This window comes from Cynocephalus volans, chromosome 13, assembly GCF_027409185.1.
Source record: "Cynocephalus volans isolate mCynVol1 chromosome 13, mCynVol1.pri, whole genome shotgun sequence".
In the NCBI taxonomy this organism is placed as follows: domain Eukaryota; kingdom Metazoa; phylum Chordata; class Mammalia; order Dermoptera; family Cynocephalidae; genus Cynocephalus; species Cynocephalus volans.
This window is the reverse complement of record NC_084472.1, coordinates 80,831,896-80,853,566: the sequence shown is the minus strand read 5'-3', so window position 1 is coordinate 80,853,566 and position 21,671 is coordinate 80,831,896. Positions and strand designations below refer to the sequence as shown.

The 21,671-nt window shown below is 33.9% G+C and overlaps 1 pseudogene; it reads right to left on the bottom strand.

The window, feature by feature from the left end:
• Nucleotides 1-20,522: 20,522 nt before the first annotated feature.
• On the bottom strand, nt 20,523-21,447 carry LOC134361707 (PC4 and SFRS1-interacting protein-like; annotated as a pseudogene).
• Nucleotides 21,448-21,671: the final 224 nt, after the last annotated feature.

Genomic DNA, 21,671 nt, shown 5'->3' with positions numbered 1-21,671 from the left:
TTCCATCTAAAAAGAGTATCTGTGTAATGCTAGCATTGTGAATATGAAAAACATAACTACATATCATTATCCTGGTTGGAATTACAATGGAAGTGTAACCGAAGGAAATCATTTTAAAATTGAGATTCTGTTGTAATGATTTGGAAAGATTCTGAAGAAGTTTCTTAACTATGCATACCAAAATTTAGAGAAAAACTTTTCTGAAATGCTTATCCACCTAATAATATTTGCACCTTATTTTGAGATGTAAGAATAAGTTTTTTAAAAAAGCAAGTACGCATTTTGATAAACACTGCTTTTTACACTGCTCACCAGAAATTTCCCTTGAGATGCTGCAGGATTGCTTCAGCAAAAGCTGCTCCACTGGGAGTATTTCCCATTGCACTCTAAGAATCAGGGAAATAATTAAACTGAAAAGAGGGAGAAAACTGGCTGCCCCAGGGGTAAACTTAACAGGAATAAAGAGTGAGTTTTTCACAGTTATTTTTACTCCTGTCCAATGTGTCGTGGCTTGCTACTGAACAAAACAAATTCAATAATGCAGACAAACACAGGTATAATATTGAGTAGAGATATATCAAGATGAGGTAAGGGGTTGGTATTTTAAAAAATTCTTTAATTAATGTTGGAGATAAAATAGTCTTTCTAAAATAAATTATTTGCTGAATGAAAATAAATATCTTGATGCAATTGGGATTTCTTTTAGTAGTTTACATGAATATGAAAAGTCTCTCCTCAAGTGTTTTTGCCTGAAGAGTTTGAATCAAGGACATCTAAGTGCAGCAAACACACCACCACCCAGTGTCCCCATGGCTTAGTACAATTAATTTCCCACTCATGTGGCTGTCCACTAGGATGTTTAAGGGTGCCTTTCACCTGGTGATTCAGGAAGCCAGCTTCTTTTCCTCTCATGATTTTGCCATCTCCTAGGACATTAGGGTCCTTTGCTCTCAGAGGGCAAATAGAAAAAGACAATGGAGAAGGCAAACTTGCTTGTTAACTATGTTAGCCTAGAACTGCAACATATGACTTCCAATTCACAGTCCACTGGCCAGAATGAGTTGTATGGCCCCATAGAATCACCCAGCAAGAGCAGCTGGGATTTACAGACCAGCTGAGCAGCCACTTTGCAGTCACGACTCTACACCATGAAAGAAGAGTGGGATTTTTAGGGAACAGCGAACTGACCCAGAAACCCAGAATTATTTATTTTGGTTTTACATTCTAAGACCTTGGTGGAAGATCACAGCTGTCTGAAAAGAAATTCCTTGTCTCAGGATGCTTCAATTTAAAAATGCATCAGAAGCTCAAATCTTCTTTCTGAGATCAAAAAGTCAACAGCAAGACACTGAAGGTAGATATGTACACTCTCAGGCTCAGACACCTAAATTACCTGTGTAGGGGTTGTTAAACAAACACTTCCCAAAGAAGGCATGAGTTTATTTTACATTAGCTTTGTATAACACGACACGTTAAGTGAGTCAGTCAAGATTTATGGAAGGTTCTTACAGTATTCCATAACTAGCAATTCTGCTTCTTTCCTTTTCTTTTAAGGAATACCTAAAACCTTTGATCTGTACGTAAATAAACAATGCATGACCATGCCTGCAAAATTACTGAGACACTTTCCTTCCACATTATATAAATCAAATCATGCACAATGCATAGGCTCATTTTATAAAGCATTTTTTCAGAGTGTTCAAATGGGCTTTATGTCTTTCGATTTTCTGATGTAAAATAAATAGAATGTTAGACCAGAAGTATTATTTGAGATTATGTAACCCATCCCAACTTTCTTTACAAATAAACAAAACTAAGGCACAGAAGTTGTGTATATTTGCTCAACATGGAACAGCTAAGAGCTGACATGGAGGTTTACTAGATCATGCCTCCTTATCCAGTGCTACCTTCTACTTATTTTTTACCCTTATCCATGAAAATATAAGAATGCTGACTTTGTTTTATTTAATTAAATATCAGCTGAAAGAGTATATTTACACACTGGCACGGTTTTTCTTCGTTAAAAGCAAGTTTTTTTGAAATGTAATCTATAAAGAAATATCAAGATGGAAAATTAAAATAAAGACACAATTGATTTTTTTTTCAACCAGCTGTTTATAAGGTTTTGAAATAACAGAGAAGAAATAATTATGGTTATTCTTGTAGCAAAAATCTACAAGAGATTTTTCTTGTAGCATGAAGCAACTGCAAAGAAATGTCGTTTATGCCTGAGTAATTTTGTATTCTTTCAGGAAGTCAAAATTACATCTAAACAAAGGTAGGAAAGAGCTTGTCTCCCAAACTGAAAATAACCAGTTCAAATTAAGAGAATCTTTGGCTGATACTTTCCTTACTGTGTCCAGAATGTCACATAACCTACAGCAGTGGGCAATTTATATTAATCTAGTTTATTCATTTGTATGTTCACTGAATATTCATTTTAGAAGGACATAAATATATGGAGAAACACAAAATGACACAAGTCTCAAACGGCTACTATTTTACTTTAATTTTCAACTTACAGTTAACCCTGAGAAGACCAAAAGTATTGAACATTAATGTGAGAATCTCACAAAAAAAGAAGTAGCCTTCTATTCCTGTTCTAGGAGAGATGAGATGTATTAAAAATGCACTACTGCACACATTTAACAATTAGTTTTATCAGATCTAACAAACTTTACTTCAATAGAGTATTAGTTTTTTTAATGAATAGGTTATTTTTTAAATTGTGGCAGAAATTAGAAAGTGGGGAAGGAGTTTAAAAATGCAAACCCTGCTAAAAATATGAGAAAAACCCCTGTTGGTTGTATACAAAGATTTATGCTCTGATTTGATAGGGAGGGAAAATCCACCTGGAAATGTGAAAGTAGTGGGACAGAAGCACTTTTTTAGCTGTGCCTAATCTTTCCACTTTTGACAAATATAAAGAAAGATGAAGTCATGCTTTTTTCCAAAGTAGCATGCTGTGGCAAGATGATTTTCCATACTTCTGTATTTTATAAACACTTTCTAAATTATATATATATATACTTACATACATAATTATGTATACATATTTACATTTCTTGGATAATTTCAAATGAGAAGATAACTTTTTGTATTTGATAATGATAAGAAATCTTTGATATACATGGGTGTACAGAGATAATATTTGATCTGGGGGACTTCCTTTTTTTGTCACAAACCAGAGCATTGCTAAGTCTGAATTTATGAGACATATGAACATAAATATCCTATTTTTAATTTACTATTATTTATTCCTAATTGTGCTCTTTTGTGATGTGTTTTATTCTGCAATTCTGAGGATTTTTGTGTTTGTGTGCTCTTTTCTAGGCAGAATTACCACTCTGCAACAGAAACCCAATTATTTCAATTAGATGAAAATCAGTTCCTTAGGCAGATTTTGGAGAGGGTGAAGACTTGAAGAATGAGAAAATTTGTGTTATTACACTAAGGGTATAAGACAGTCTTATATTTATACAATGGAGGTGCTTACACACTACAAACTATTTGTTAACAAAATCTCCAGTGAATGCCAATGTCCTTGGCAATTAATTTTATTGAAGAAAAGGAAAAAAAAAGTGATAGAAAATGTAATTATTTCTTAAGGGTTAGTTCTGGGAAAGAAACTCATTTATAATTATAAGCACACCTTGAGACTGTATGCTTACTTAATTTTTTTCTAATACCAAGGGAACTTGAAATCTGTTTTATTATTTATTTATTTATTTATTTTTTGTTTGTCTTTTTGTGACCGGTAAGGGGATCACAACCCTTGGCTTGGTGTCGTCTGCACCGCGCTCAGCCAGTGAGCGCACCAGCCATTCCTATATAGGATCCGAACCCGCGGCAGGAGCGCCGCTGTGCACCCAAGCGCTGCACTCTCCCAAGTGCGCCACAGGGCCGGCCCGAAATCTGTTTTATTGATTAAAAATTTCTTAAAACTAAATTTCTGAGAAATGTTTCTTCCTTTATTATCGTAGGTCTATTGATTAGGTTTCCTATTAAATAGATTCCCCAGGTCTTGCAGAAGTGGAAATAACTGCAGGCTGACATAATTCTATTAGATAATTAATCTGAAACTATACTGAACTGTTTTGGTGAAAATGTATGACTTCAGTAAACTTGTGATTTTTTGATCTATCACCAATGAATTAATGGCAAACTACAAAAGGAATTAATCTCCACCACAATGAAGAAGCCATCATGACTGAAAACAGAAGCTCTAATCTCTGAAGTGAGTGCAATGTAAATCAACAATATCCTTTTGAAATGGACCCATTTTATTTTGCTCAGTTGCTTTTTGAGTCATATCTAAGTCTGTCATACTCTTTTTTTCCTATTAGAGCAGTGCTGGAATAAAATCAATTTTTGTTGCATAATAAAGAGCAAATACTAAAATCTGAATGGAAGCCCAGCATAGCTCTGTATTGGTTTGCTCTGGCTGTCATAACAAAATACCACAGGCTGGGTGGCTTAAACAGGGAAAATTATTTTCTCAGAGTTCTGGATACTAGAAGTCCAAGATCAAGGTGCTGGCAGATTCAGTTTCTGGAGAGGGCTTGTCTTTATGGCAGTCGCCTTCTCATTGTGTTCTCACATGGCCTTTCTTCTGTGCACAGGGCAGATGCTCGGGTGTCTCTTTCTCTTCTTATGAGGGCATTGATTCTATAGGGTTAGGGCCACACCCTATGTTCTCATTTAACCTTAATTATCTCTCTAAAGGCCTGTCTCCAAGTACAGTCACACTGGGGGTTAGGACTTCAAAATATAAAACCAAGAGGATGGGACAAAATGCGGTTCCTAACAACCTCTGAGATTACAGGATTCAGTTTATTTTTCTACTGAGTTTCTCAGAATACTGCTCCTCAGTGAATTGGTTTCTCTTTCTTCATGACTGCCATTTTTCCTGATAACCTGGTCCTCATTTCTTTCTCTGCTCAGTGCCCCTTCTTGCCACTTTATGTCTTGCATATTGTAAAACAACTATCACATATTTTGTCATTTCATGAACAATGACCCTTCCTTGCTACTTCTGTAGAGAAGCAGTTTGGAACTCTGCTTCTCTATCTCTGCTTTTCTCTTTATCTGATTCATTCTTCTATGCCTGTAGTTAACTTCTCACAGTATGATTCCGTCTCTATATTCAGTATCTTTTATTTTATGGATTCTGTTTACTGTGTATTTTTTTTCTCTCTGCTTCTGTGTTTCTCTATTATCTGTGAGAATCCCCTTGTGTTTCATGTTGAAAGATCCACTTCTATTTGGGTTTACTTTGGACTTTGATTTAATTTCCCATGGCCACAATAGCAGCAGCACACAGGGCAAAGTATGTCCATTTATGAGGAAAGATTCTTGATAGAACCTCACACAATGCTGGGCTCTTCTTCAGTACATTTGGAGGCCACAAGTAATCAATTGTAAAGAGTATTTTTACCTAATTTTTCTCTTTTTAGCCATCTTATCACAATCAGACACACCGATTTACCATATCACATTAGATGTTATGTCATTCTAAATAGGAACAAAGAGTTGATCTTAAAGATCAACTCTTTACTTCATAGTAGAGAACACATAAGCTTGGAGTGGGGGAGGCCTGTCCTGTGCTACTCCGTGAGACAGTATGTACAGCTGGTGTTAGACATCAAGTTTTCTTACTTCTGTCTAGCATCCTGTCTGATAACCTGTTAAACGTGCATTTTTGAAGTTCTAGATTTAAGGCCTTCATCCTTTATCCTTACAAATCTTGAATTAACAAGTCTTGCAGAAATCAGTTGTCCTGAAGTTCAAACATGTATTTAAAAAAATCTGTCTGAAACAACAATAATGAAAATATCCTTTTAAGAGGTAAGTTTAAAATTAATTTCACTTACGACCTCCCTTCCCCAACCTTATTTCATGATGAAATCAAAGTGAGATCTGTTTAAAAGCAAACCTTATCAAGTCACCTCAGTCCTTAGAATGTCTCAATGACTCTATTCTCTTCTGTTAAAGTTTACATTCCTGTGTGTGTGTGTGTGTGATTCTAGGTCTTTTCTGAACTTGCTCCATTTACCTTTTTAGCTGAATTTCACGTTGATTAAGAAAACACACCCTGCCGTCCAAACGTTTGTACTCATCTAGCACCTTCTTCCCTCTGCTTCCTCTTTCTTTTTCCTCTAATTAAATTGTTTTGGGGAACATTGCTGGAATTACTTATTTACATATAGTTAGACTCCATGTAAACTAAACTGAGAGAGGCAGGACAGGCAGTACCTTTTTATTTGATAATTTGCAAAGAAGGAAATTAAGAACAAAAAATTTCCTTGAAGGGCCGAGCCCGTGGCGCACTTGGTAGAGTGCTGCGCTGGGAGCGCGGCGACCGCCGCGGGTTCGGATCCTATATAGGACTGACCGGTGCACTCACTGGCTGAGTGCCGGTCACGAAAAAAAAAAAAAAAAAAAAATTTCCTTGAAGCCAGGATTGCTGAGAGAGTAATCTCGACCCACGGGGAGTCTGTGGATAGCAGAGACCTGAAACTTTTTACAAATGCAAGAATATCTAGGTCTGAAGAAAAGAGAAAAGCACCTTTTAATGGAGAACTGAAGACTTTAAATATAAAAACAAGTTTTAAGTTAAGAAATAATACTGATAAATCAATAAAAAGACCCAGATTTCCTTGTACTTGGGATTATTTAAAAATAATTAATTAGAATACATAATGTGAAATTTATTGGGAAAAAATAACAGAATTTGAACATCCAAACCATGTATGAAAGTGATTGAACTAGTAGCATTCTTGAAATTATCTTCTTTAAGTGCACTTAAAATCTTACTATGTGTATATGCAAGAACATTTCTAATATTCTTTCTGTTTCTTCCACTTGATATATTTTCAATAAAATTAACTTGCATATTATCTGACAGCTTGATTTATATTTGATTTTTATGCACTTTGTTATCTTGACTTAAATATATGTTTCAAAACCAGCTCAAATAAATACTTCTATACAGAAAAATAACAATAACCATTTCCTGTTTTGAATCTAGACTATTGGTAATTTGTAAGAACTTTTTAACCAATATGGTCAAAACTATTAAGAAGACTGGATCCCAGCAAACAGATACAAGACCTTTTGAGGCAAGGGAAAAAAATTATTTACAAAACAATATGAGTGTACTGCAAAAAGGTCATGGGAAGACATAGCATTGAATGATAATACAAATCTTTCCACGAATCTTTTGAAGTATCCACATGTAAGTCTGAGTAATAACAATCAAGAGACATAAAAGTCAAGAAATTAAACCAGAAGTCAGTGATAATTATGTCTAAAAATGCCCTGTAAGCAGTCTAGGAAAGTAAAATCCTCTGGTATTTTAAAAATTTCAATAAGTTATTCATTCTTTACTGAGATAGTACTTTCAAATTTATGGATGTGCTGCAAGCTTTATACTGATTCTGTATTTTTTCTAACAGCAGATTTTCATTTAATAATGCAGTTGTACTTGACTTTGTTCTCTTTTAGCTTTCTTGGATTTATTGTGGAAATGTAATTATTAAAATGACACTGAGTCATAGCGTTTCAGTATTAAAGTGGTATTTCATTTTTGGAGGGTGGGGAGTGGGTTGTCTGCCTAAATGCCAATAGCCAATAATAGAATATTTTTTTTAAAGTCTATTTTCACTTTTATTATTCTAGAGAAGAAACATTAAATGCCTATATTAAAAACTTTTTCATTAATAATGCTTGGTTAATGTTGGCAGATAGATTCTCTAATAAAATTTTAGTATATATTGTAGTTGTGTCAACAATTTTACTTTCTAAAAATTTTTTAAAATTATATATAAATATGTATGTATGTATGTATGCATGTGTATATGTATGTTTGTATATTTATATATATAACTAAAAGTCACATGTACGTGTATATATACCTCCCATTCTGAGAAAGGGATTAGGAGCACCAATTGGCTCTTGACTTAGCAAATTTGTGGTTGGTGGAGATGCTTTCATAAGGCTCATAGTTTAATCCACTAATTGCTACTTAGTGGTGTCAGGATCTTTTCTTTTTTTTGTTTTTAATGGACACGTGATGATTTTACATATTTATGGGGTACAGTGTGATGTTTCAAAACATATATACACATGTAATGATCAAATCAGGGTATTTAACTTATCCATCACTTCATACATTTATCACTTCTTTGTAGTGAGAACATTCAAACATTTCTATCTATTTTGAAATATACAACATAATATCATTAACAATAGTCACCACAAGAACTTATTCCTCCTATTTAACTGTAACTTTGTACCCATTTATCAATCTCTCCCCATCTCCGCTTCCCTAGCCTCTTGGAACTTGAAAAGGATGATATTATGCTGACGTGAATATTCACAGTGCTTGCCAGAGCCAAGTTAACACAAGCAGAATAAGCGTAGAGAGAATCCCAGACTCTATGTAAGCGGTACCATCTACCACCAGTATAAGGCAAACACACCAGAACAATACCATGTCCAAACTGCACCAGTATCTGCGATAGCGTCTAACATTATCAGAGCCAGGGAACTGTATTAATTGCCCTTCCTGTGGTCATCTCACGAGGAACCTTAGTCAAAAATAGGTAGTACAGCAACCCTTAAAGTGCAGGAAGGATGATTCTCTGTAACTCTATAGTTGTGTTCAGCCCCTCACTCCTAACATGGGAACAAGGGTGAAAATTTTCTTCCGGTAGCCTCAGACACTCCTAAGATCTTTTGAAATGGGTGGATGGGTGAGCATCTAGGTGATTTACGGTGTAGACAGAGATGAACTAACTCCATAGTTATGCTAGTGTTGCATTGTAACTTTATAAATATATGTATATAATGTGACAAATAAAAGGAAGAAAATGTGCAGCACCTAATTTGAATTAAAGAGTCATTAATGGTCTTGGATTAAGGTTGAACTAAATATACATTTTGACATCTGTTGTATTAAAGGGTCTCTCTCTCAGTCTTATTAATTTGATGCTAAGAAAAATACTCATTGTAGAGGCTTTCCCAAACCAGCAGGGTTTTTCTACAGCGTGGATAGTCCATTTGCTCTCTAGTATGGATTCTTTGGGAAGAATGTGATTCCAATTTATTTTATATTCATACGGTTGGTTTTAGATGCTGAATAAATTAAATATTTTAGCTGAAATTATTTTCATAGTCATTACAATGCTTCTCTGAAACAGGCATTCCATAAAATGGTTTTAAAAATGAGCATTTTGAAACCTTCTTCATATTTGCTGTAATTAAAGAATTTTGCTCCAGTATGAATTCTTTGATGTAAAAGATGAATGAGCTACAGAATAAGATATCTGTAAATGTCTTATAGTTTTTAAGATGCTGCTCAATAGTTTTTACACACACAGACATATAAACACGGATATACAAATATGCACAGAAAATTTACACAAAATGAAATATAGCAGTTTCTACTTTTTTCTATTTTAACAGATCAAGTCATCTGATTATATGCATCTTTGATTAACCATTCATAACACAAAATATTATGCAACTGAATTATTTATGGTTTTCTATTTTCTATATTTTTCTTTTTCTTTTTATGATGCAGAGTTCAGCAACGTATATATTGAATTTAAATAATATTTCAATTAATAATTAAAGCTTTTCAAATGTTGCATGTGCATAAGAAATTTAAGCAATAAAAAAATATAGAAAGAAGAAACTGAAAAAAACCCAGAAATACATAATTCTCAAATTATAAGAAATAATTATTAATGTTAGATGAACATTATTCAATGCATAAGTCTACACATATATTCCAATAGAAAAATGGAAAACACAAGCAGACAGATCAAAATTTTATGCAAAAAAAATTTAATACAGAATTATATTGTAAATGTTGCTTTTTATTTAAAATATATAAAACATAAATTCGCTTGAATTTAACATAATTAAAGTTACTGGAATTATTACTAAATTTTTAAAATGCTTTATTCTCAAGGTTAAAAAATACACAAGTTGCTATAATACCATACTTCAATTTTAGATGATTTTTTGAGTCTATGATTGAAGATGTGTAATTTAGTATACTCATATGTCTTTTCCTGGTTTCTCATATTTTTTCCTACTTGTAATACTCTTATTAACATTATTATCATGATCAACTTAGACTACTTATATTATTTACATTTTTAAATTTAAAGAAAATTTCCAGAGAAATTTAATATATAATCTGTTTTTGAATTAATTTAGAGCTCTTTGCTTCATTAATTCTTTTTATCCTATCTTCTTCATTCATTTCTTGGGAAGAATTCATGCTAATATTTTTTTTTCAAAAAGTTTTTATGTCCTTTATTCTACAAATTATTTTGTGGTTTTAGTTTCCTTCCTATTTTATTTTTTATTCATTTTAATTATGACATATTTAAAACATAGAAAAAATTACTACCTGGATGTGCGGCACCAAGTTTTATCATATCTTAACATTTTGCCATATTTGTTTCAGATCCACTCTTCTGAGAAGCACCACATTAGGGTTACAGGTGATGCCTCTAGTGCACCATTCCACACTACACTTATTTCCTCTACCACTCTCTTCAGCTAAACGTATCCTGAATTGGTTTTTAACATTCCCAGGTTTCATTTTTTATAAAACTTGTCCATTTATTAATTATAAAATAATTTTAATTTATTTAAAAAATTTATATCAATGCATTTATATCATACATTGTACATTGTTGTGCTATTTCCTTTTTCATTGTTGTTTTGTTCTATATTTTCCCATGTTGATAAAATTAACTCAATGCTAGCAATTTTATTGCCTGAGGAGTGTTGTTTTGTATGACTGTTACCAGAGATAAAAAAAAAAACCACCCTTTGATTTATAAATATTCCAGTTGTTTCTCTTAGCTATTAGGTTCAATGCTGTGATGAAAAATCTTGTACTAGTCCCCTTATGCTCATGAGCTAAAATTTATTTTGCCTTTTTGATTAAATTAATTCCTAAGTATTTTATTTTTTATTGTTTTTACTATTGTAAACGAGATTTTTTTTAAAAAAGTTATTTTTCGGATAGTTCATTTTCAGTGTATAGAAATGTTACTGACTTTTCTATGTTGATTTTGTCTCCTATAATTTTACTGAATTCATTTATTAGTTCTAACACATATTTTGGTGGAGTCTTTATGGTTTTCTATGTATAAGATCATATTGTCTTCAAACAGAGACAATTTTACTTCTTCATTTTCAATTTAGATGTTTTTCTTTCTTTCTCTTGGCGAGAGCTTACAATACTATATTGAATAGAAGTGGTGAGAGTGGGCGTCCTTATCTTGTTCCTAATCTTAGAGAAAGAGCTTTCACCTTTTGCAGATGAGAGTGATGTTAGCCGTGAGCTTGTCAGATACATTCTTTATTATATTGAGCTCTCTGTAGCTTTCTAAATTTCCTAGTATAGTGGACTGAATTATGCCCACCCAAAACTCATTAAAGTTTGAATTGTGTTCCCCAAGTTTTATATATTAGAAACTTAGTCCCTACTGTGATGGTTAAGAGGGTGAAAATCCTATTATGGTAATTGAAAGGTGGAGCCTTGAAGAGGAGATTAGATTGTTAAGACTATGCAGTTGTGAATGGATTAAAAATGGTTTCTGAGGGCTTTAAAAGAAGAGGAGATTCTGTCTTTCTCTCTCTCTGCTTCCACCATCTTGCAATGTGAGACCCCTGGGTCACTGTCATGATCGCTGGATGGACTTTGGACTTCCCAGCCTCAGAAACTGTAAGCAACAAATTTTGTTTTTCTTTATACAATACCCAGTTACATGCAGCAAAAATGGACCAAATAGAGGAAATTGGTACCAGAGAAGTGGGGTGTTGCTTATACCAAATACTTGAAAATGTGGAAGTGCTTTTGGAACTGGGTGTTAGGCAAAAGTTGGAGGAGTTTGGAGGACTCAGAGGAAGATAAAAGGACAAGGGAAAGTTTGGACTGTCTTAGGGACTGGTTATGTGGTAGCAAGAAGGATGCTGATAGAAATATGGACTGTAAAGACCCTTCTAAGGAAGTATCAGATAGAAATCAGAAGGAGTTTATTGGAAACTGGGGCAAAGATCAACTTTGCTACGAAATGGCAAAGAACTTGGCTGCATTGTGTCCATGCCCTAGGACTTTGTGGAAGTTGGAACTTAAGAGTTGTGAACCAGAACATTTGGCGAAATAAATTTCTAAGTAGCAAAGCATTAAGTAGACTGCATGGGTGCTTGTAACAGCCTATGCTGAGTTATGGCAGAAAAGCCATGAGGTAAAGCCAGAATTTAAAAGGGAAGCAGAGTCTAAAGATTTGGAAAATTTGCAGCCTGGCCATGTGGTAGAGAAGCAGAGTACATTTTCAGAAGGAAAATGTAGTGGTACTAAGAAGATTAACACAAAAGTACGGGATTATCAAGAGAAGGGGGAAAAAGCCCTGAAGGCATTGCAGAAGCCTCTGGGGCCAACCCTTCCATTTCAGGCCGAAAGGCCAAAGGAAACAAAATGGTCTTGGTGAAGAGGCCCAAGGTGTCCTCCATGGGCTTACTGCCCAGGGACACCTTGGGAAGCTGCTTCCAGCACGAGCACTTCAGTGCTTTGGCTACTCCAGCTGTGGCTAAATTGGCCCCAGGTGTGGCTGGACCCACAGCTTTATAAAACACAAGCCATAAGTCTTGTTGGTGTCCATGTGGTGTTAGGTCTACAGGCTCTCAGAATGCTAGAGCTGGGAAGGCTTGCGAACCTCTACCTCAATTTCAAAAGACGTATAGAAAAGGCTGGGAGGCCCAGGAAGAGATCTGTCTCAGGGGTGTAGTCACTGCAGACAGCCTTCGCTAGAGCAATGCCAAGTGGAAACGTGGGGTTGTAGTCACAGCAGAGAAACCCCATTAGCACCATGCTTTTGGAGCTGTGAGAGGGGGACTGCCATGGAGACCCCAGATTTGTGGAGCTACCAGCATGTAATACCAACCTAGGAGAGCTGAAGTGTGGCCTGAGACCAGAAAAGCCATGGGAGCAGAACTGCCCAAGGACTTGGGGACCCAACCCCAACACCAGTGTGCAGAGGACATTGAACATGGAGTCAAGGTACATGATTCACCAGCTTTGAGATTTAATGCCTGCCCTGATGGGTTTTGGACTTGTTTGGGACCTGTTACCCCTTTCTTTTGGTCTATTTCTCCCTTTTGGAACGGGAATATAAACCCTATATTTGTCCCACCACTGTATCTTGGAAGTAGATAACTTGTACAGATTTCACACATGGAACTTTGAACTTTGGACTTTTGAGTTGAAATAAGACTTTGGGGATAAAATGAATGGATTTGTATGGAAAAAGGATATGAGTTTTGAGGGGCCAGGGGCAGAATGTAGTGGATTGAATTATGTTCACTCAAAACTCATTGAAGCTTGAATTGTGTTCCCCAAGTTTTATATATTAAAAAATTTAGCCCCTGCTGTGACTGTTAAGAGGGTGGAAAATCCTATTATGGCAATTGAAAAGTGGAGCCTTAAAGAGGTGATTGGATTGTAGGATCGTGCAGTTGTGAATGGATTAAAAATGGTGGTTGGGGGTGTGGTTCTGAGGCTTTTAAAGAAGAGGAGCATCTGTCTTTCTCTCTCTCTCTGCTTCCACCATGTTACAATGTGAGACCCCTGGGTAGCTGTCTATGGATGGACTATGGACTTCCCAAATTCAGAAACTGTAAGCAATAAATTTTGTTTTTCTTTATAAAATACCCAGTTCCATGTATTTTTATGAACAACAAAAACAGACTAATATACCTAGTAAATCAAATTATAAAGTCAATAATTGCTTCGTATAATTTGATTTTAAATAGAACTGTATTTCTTATTAATACTATATAAATATTCTCGAATTTTCTGTATAAATAATTGTATATACTCTAAAAGTAATAATAGGTCTCATATTTCTTTTAGCTCTTGTTTATTTATTCATTTATTATTTGTTCTCTTGAACTTCCCAGAGCTTTCATTTAAATATTAAATAGAAGATGTGATAGTGGGTATTACAGGCTTGTTCTTAATTTCTAAGGAAACACTTCTAACTTTTTAACATTATTGCTATTTGGTGTTCGGAAATCACGGATAGATTATAATTAATGCCATGAAATAGAAAAGTGTAAGTAAAAGAAGGACAAAGATGAAAACTATCAGAAAGAATGTAACAGATGCAGATAATGGTGACCCATCAGAAAGGTAACTGCTGTTTAATAAAAGATTTATAAATGCTTCAGAACAATATTAAAGTACATAATAGTAGAGTCACTAAAACCAGGAAATAAATGTATCTAAAATTTAATGGGATATAGTCTATTGCAGGAAACACCATTACAAAATAATAAACATAGAAATATTTCTTGATCAAATTATGTAATTTAAAGTAAAAAAAATTACCTGTAAAATATCTGAACCAGAAATCTTTCTTAGCATTAACTCTTTAAATGCATTTTTAAATATTCCAAATCTTACATGAATTCTATTTTTCTCAAGACAGTTTTTGAATCATTTATCATTTTAAGGTATTCATTCATTCCATCAATATTTTTCAATTATATTTCCATTACATTTCTTATAATGTGACTCTATGGTTATAGCTTCTCTCATACTCTGTGTGATTATCTTTTTTTTTTTCCTCATTATATTTGTCAGAAGATTAGCTATTTGATTATTTTCTTTCTTTACCTGTTGTCCCCCCTGTCTCAATACAATATTTGATTTTATTTCTTATTTTTTAAAAATTCACTATTTGGCTTTTCTTTTTTTCAATACTTTGTATGTTTTCATAATTCTCATCAAAATTTTGGGCTGAGCCATTGGTTTTTTAAAAATTGTTTCTGTTAAAATTAAACTATTTAAAACTATTATATTCAACTGCTTGTAGCTTTAGCCAAATACTATAATTTTGATAAAGACTGTTTTCATAATTTTTGTTTCCTAGTATCTAAGTTTAGCTTTTTCTTCCTCATTAAAGTGAGAATTTTAGTATTTTGCTTCTTTGACTGAAATACTGCATTTTCTTAAATTCCAAATAATAGAACTTTGCTCTTTAACTTGTTTTTAATGTTTACATTGATCGTGTCAGAGAATACAAACCCATACGATTATATCTCTTATATTTGAATAACATTTTAAAGCATAATGCAAAAGCAGTTTAACTATTTGTACTGTCTTGTTAAACTAAAAACAAAACAAAACAAAAAAGCATTATCTCTTTGAGGAGTTAAAAGTAGAAACCTATTAATTCAACCTCATTAATCATTATTCAAAAAGGTTCTTGGTTTTTATATTTTCACTATTAACTCTGTCTGGAATGGAAATCGAATGTTAAAAATTTCAACCGCAATGAACATAGCTCAGCTTATTGTAATTCAGATGTATCAGCTTGCAAATTTTAAAGTCAGATTATTTGGGGCTCAAATAACAATTATGTTATGTTGATTTTGTAAATTGTATCTTTAAATCATCTTATAGACCCTACTATAATCTTTTGCTTTAAAATCTAATCTGCAGCATAGTAATGTTATAACTCCAGATATCTCATTATTTGCACTTTTATAAAATATTTTTTTCCGTTATTAAATTTTTTATTTTGTATTAAATAATTTTTGATATTTCTCCTCTCTGCAATGCATATATAGATTTTACTGTTTAGTCAATACTGAAAATCTTTGCATTGATATGGATCTAATTTTTTATATATAGAGAGAAACTATTGTACATTATTGTGCTATTTCTTAGAAAATTCTTCCTTGCTGACTACTAGCTCTCTACCCAACTGCACACATCACACTTCTATGTAGTGACAGAACACTAGCATACTTATTTATAGGAAAAATCATTTTCATAGTTTTAAAAATAATTCTGCTTTTTATTTTACCAACACAGCTGACTGGTATACTACTTAAAATTAAAATGGCATTCAATAAATATTATTAAATTTTTACTTATTTATTGATTACATATTAAGGAACATCGTAGGCTAAAGTAATTCTGGGAAAGTCACATGAGGAGGCTTTCTCATGTGGAACATCTTTCAAGCCCTTGAGAGTTTGACTAAACTGCATATTTGCATAAAAAGAAAGTCTTCTTTATATATACATATAATGTATGTAGATGTATGTAGGCAGAGTTTGAAAGATTTAATTATTTAAAAAATATAATTCTTAAGATGAGGGTGATGCTGATGAATCTGAATATCATTTGATTTGCATTAACCTACATAGTGTGTATCAGAATTTTCATTTCAGATAAAAGAAAGATGAAACGCAGTGTTCACATCAGTCTTTTTGGTACAAGCATTCTGGAAATCAATTTAACAATGCACATTAGGCCAGATACTTTAAAGAAATCTCTCCTAAAGAAATACCATCCAGGGCCGAGCCCGTGGCGCACTCGGGAGAGTGCGGCGCTGGGAGTGCGGTGACGCCCCCGCCGCGGGTTCGGATCCTATATAGGAATGGCCGGTCACAAAAAGGACAAAAAAAAAAAAAGAAAGAAAAAAAAGAAATACCATCCAAAGAGACATTTATATGCAAATATATCCATGTGGCATATATTTAAATGTAAAAAAACCCTGTAAACCACTTAAATGTCCAAAACTAAGATATAAGTAAATGGTAGAAGAAACCAATAGATAATGCCTACATCTGAATAGAGTAATAATAACTAGTCACTTAAAATGGTACTTTTAACATAGAATATTATAAAATAATTTTGGGATAGAATATGTATGATCATATTTTAATATATTATTGGTATCAAATTGAGATGGAGAACATTTCCTCCCTAGTTGTGAGAGCATCGTTTCAGAAACACTGGCCAACTATTGAGTTTCTAGAAGTAGGTACCCAGTTGGTAAGTTGTTTTGAACCTGTGTATTGTCAAGAATATGTGAGATAGCTGAAGAAGGTAAGACTGGGAATGTTAGGAAAGTGAAATGGCTGAATTTAATGACTTCATGCTCTAAAGGCATTATAATCCTCTTTTATAGGTATTTGCAAAGCTTGGAAAGAGTCCCGCTTTAACTCTTTCTTACTTACACAAATATAACTCCATCACCCTGTGGTCCAGTCGACCACAGTTAATTCAACAAGATGGTGACATCTGAGAGGTGGCAATCAGATTCTTTCTCCGAACATGGCAGCCTTTCTTTACTGCCAAGTAGACTGAGGAGAGAATTCTAGTTAGAATATAGGAAAGAGTGAAGTTGATGTACAGAAACAAGTTGTTCAGTTTTTTGGTAACTTTTCAATTGCTGGCATCAGCTATTTCCTGCTGGATTCCTGCCTCAGGTTATATTAAATGTATATGTATTCCTATAACAAATTCCACCTTCAGCAGCACTTTAAAAATGCATGAAGGTAATAGGGACTGGACCTGCTTTATTTGCTCCAGAGATTACAACAAAGGCCAAATGGTGGATTTTTCAGGGAGGTATATATTGAAATATTTAGATTTCTTCTCCCTAGACAGATAATACTTTTAAACAACACAATAGGTGACCTTGTGAGCTTTTCCATCACTAGCAGTGTTTAACAAGAGACTGCATGACTTTTGACAGAGAAGTCCAGAGAGCTTCTTTGTTAGGTGGGAGGATGGGCTGGGTACCTGAAATCTCTCTCTTAACACTGAAATTGAAGAATTGATGTAAAGAAGAATGAATATGTGATATTCATAGTCCTTTTGTTATAGTCCTTTTGTCATAGTCCTTTTGTTAAAAATGCGTAAGTATATAATGTTTTTAAGGTTGCTGAGGAGTCAGGTGGCATAGATAATGCCAGTAGAAAACTTTTTCGAGAGGGCAAAATGATAATTTTTGAGAAGATAATTTTAGTAACAAATTCAATAATTAATTCTGCAACATCACATTGCCTTGGAGGTCATGCAAGTCCACATCAATGGATAAGAGACTAATGACTGGAAGGAAATGGTTACAGAATGGACATTACACAAGAATATAAATCCCAGAGAAGCCCTGCAGCCTTTATTGCCAATTGATGTTGGTTAGGAAAAACCAGCATCCCTAATAGACGTTGAAATGTTTTCAGTACATTTTGCTTCTTATGACAGACAAGTGAATAATTGATTTTAGAAATATGTTAATCACAGTTGTAAGAAAAGTAATAATTAAAGGATTAAATTAAAAATAATATTTAGAAACAATAAATGCCACATGTCAATCCTACACTTTGATAGGCATTATAGAAAACATTTCATTTATCATAATCTCTTCAATAGGTATTATTATCCCAGTTTTACAGATGAGAAAATAGTCTAAAAAGATAAGTTTCTTGATTAATGGCACACAAGTGTAACCAGGATTTATAGTCAGATCTAGCTCATTCAAGGTAAGAAATGCTGGCTGTGATAACCAATGACCTAAAAATGTTGGTGGGTTAAAATGACAAAGTATTATTCTCCATCATTTCACAGTTTTTTTTTTTTTTTTTTTTGGTCTTTTTCGTGACCGGCACTCAGCCAGTGAGTGCACCGGCCATTCCTATATAGGATCCGAACCCGCGGCAGGAGCGTCGCTGCGCTCCCAGCGCCACACTCTCCCGAGTGCGCCAGGGGCTCCGCCCTCATTTCACAGTTTAATGTATCACACTGATACAATGTATACCTGTTGGTGGGATAGGGGAGATGTCTAGCCAAATAAATATTTAGGAAACCAGCCTCCTTTCAACTAATGGCTTTCCTGACCCTTAAGGTCTTGGAGTTTTGCTAGATTTTCTGCACTGAGTTAGTCAATGAATAAAGACTGAGAATCTGCAAGACTGCATGAGTTTGTGAGTCAGATTGAAAGTGGTATACATCACTTTCCCTGGTTAAAGCCCTGTTATGTAGTGCCATCTAACAGCAGGGGGTTGGGCAATATCTTCCATACGCCTGGTTCACACAGCCCCAGCTAATCTTGAACATTTCATTTTCTAATCAATCATTTTAACTACCTACATAAATTGTGTTGTAAGCAGTCATGCTTTTATTGTTTTTATTTAAAAATAAATAGGGGGAAAAAGCAATTATTTGGTTTGACACAGAAAATTAAGTGGATACACTCAGCTTGAGGCTTTTCAAACACAAATGACTGGAATACCAATCATTAAAAATTCTTAAAATTATAGAATTGGGCTCTTTGTCAAATTTAAGGGATCGATTTTAAAAAATATAGCATATTCTCTTAAAAAGCATAATATAACATTCTCAAATATTGCTATATTGGAGAAAATTAAAATATTTGGTTATTTTATTTTACTATGACTGGTATACATAGCTTCAGTGTATGTTTGAACATTTAGATCATGTCTAATTTACTGACCTGAATAATGATAAGTAGTAAGTATATTTTTTACGGGACATGAGGAAAGAAATCACACAAGAAAACTAAATCTATTTTTGCCTTTTACATTATTATCAATATTTTTTATTGAAGTAATATTCATCTACCATAAAAATGCTCAGCTTCTACTAAGCCCGGAAACAGTGAAAATATATTCTGGTAAATCCAAAATTTGTACAAACTGCACAAAACCCATGGTATTTGGCAAAGAGGAATTAGTTAAATAAGTTGCATTTTTTTAATTAACTTTTTTTCCTATTATCTGTTACACATTAACATACACACACCAACTGAACCTATGATGCTGCAACCATAATGTCTAGACAAGCAGTTCAACACTTTCAGAATGGATTTCCTCCACATTTAGTGTATAATATAGCTGTTAATACTGAACAAGTACAATTAGCAATAATGTTTAATTGCCTTTGAATTGCCTAAGATTTTCTCCCTTAAGTTTTAAATATCAAAACCTATACTTACAAAAATTTAAAAGTTCCAACAGTCTAAATATTTTAATGAAATATTTTAAATGAAAACCATCACAAACTTCTCAAATGTTCTTTACATTCCAGGTACATTGTCCTTGTTACCTAGTGTTAACTCCTTTCAACATTTTTCAAGGATGGCTTTTCCTTGGTTTTGGCCTCATGCTTGTGGTTTTTTGTGTTTTTTAAAAATTTTTTATCTCCATTATATTGTGGCTGATAATTGCCTGGAGTAGCAGATCCTTCATTTAAAGTCTTTGGACATATTTGGTTCTTTTCAAGATTTTTGTTTGGCCTTTTTCTACCCTGTTCTTTGGTTTTATTGGCTTCTGCATGCTGTCCTCGTTCAGAAAAGGACTAATTCAGCACCTGTGTGATCACAGGATCTCCTCACCAACCAAAAATATGTTCTTAAACTTGTTATGTAACATTGTACACTTTTCTATGAAGACCTAACTTCAAAGTGCTGTATTTCTGTAGTATTTTAATCATCTCTGTGTGTTTCTGAGCTTGTTGCCTCAATGTATCTGTTTCCACCAAAGTTACCAATTTCAATGAATTTTTTATTTAAACTTGTATCCTTTGAAGTGGAGAATTCATTGATGCTTCTTGCTTCTTTTCCACTTTGATAACTTCTGGTTTGCTCCTTCACCTTTATTCTCCTGCTCAGTTTCTATTTGTTTCTCTTGTGTTTTGTATCTGCTGCTACTTTCTCATGTTGACCTGCCAGAACATTCCTTCTGTGAACAGCCAGAAAATTTCTTCCATCTTTTCTCTTTTTTTCAGTCTCTTGATTATATCTTTTTTCTTCAAAATTGGAAGTTGAAATAGCTCCTGCTTTAGCTAATTTTGTCCCTTTTGGAAGAATTTTTCTTCTTTTTTTTTCTGACTCTTTTCTTGGTTTATCTTCTCCTTCTGGCCCCCTCCATTCTTTTAAAACAGCTCAGTAGGTTGTTTTTCTCTTTTTCTTACTTTTATCTTCTTCACTGACCATGTCACTGTCTGAAAGACAAGGCTGTTTACCATTTTGGATCCACCGTAGGTTTTGGAATCTAGATTTTTGCAGTTCTTTCCTGTTATGGACTCAGTTTTAGATTAACAAATGCTGTTAGTGCTTTCACTATTCCTGTCTCCTCTGTTTCTACTTGTTTTTCTGCCGTTCTCTTCTGGAATCTTCCAGAGTGGTTCTGTCGATTAGTTTAGTCACATCCTTTTTGCTGGCTTTTTCTTCGTGATCAATATCTTCCTTTTAATCATTAGTTTCTTTCTCTTCAACTTCAACATCAGATGATATACTTAATTATTTAGTTAATGTTTGTGGATTTGAGATTTTCACATTTGGATTATCTCTTTGTCACAAACCTTCATTGAAAATTATCCATTTATTTGATTTACTGTAAATCTTTTCTTACTTGGTAAGAAAATAAGTTCCTTAGTCCTAAAAGAGCAGCCTCATGAATTCCATAAAAGAAGATGGGTAGGTTGTTTGTGTATGGCTTTATAGCTCCATCAGGAACTTCATCTACTCAAGCTGACCAACAGTGATAATGTTTGGTCTTGGTGAAGATGAGATCTTCAGCTTCAAAAATATGAGCCATATTTTAGTGGCAATGCCAGGGGTCAAAATCTCAGGAAAAAATCTGTGGAGGAGTGGCTGCTGAGTGGGCAGGTATGAGCAGACAGCTTGGGCCTACAGGAGGGGGAGCATTATAATTTGTATGTTAAGTTGTTTACATCTTGTCAATTATGTTTTCACAGCATTTAGAAATGATGCATCCAGTAGTGTTTCAAATCACAAACTTTCAAACTTCCAGCAGGTCGC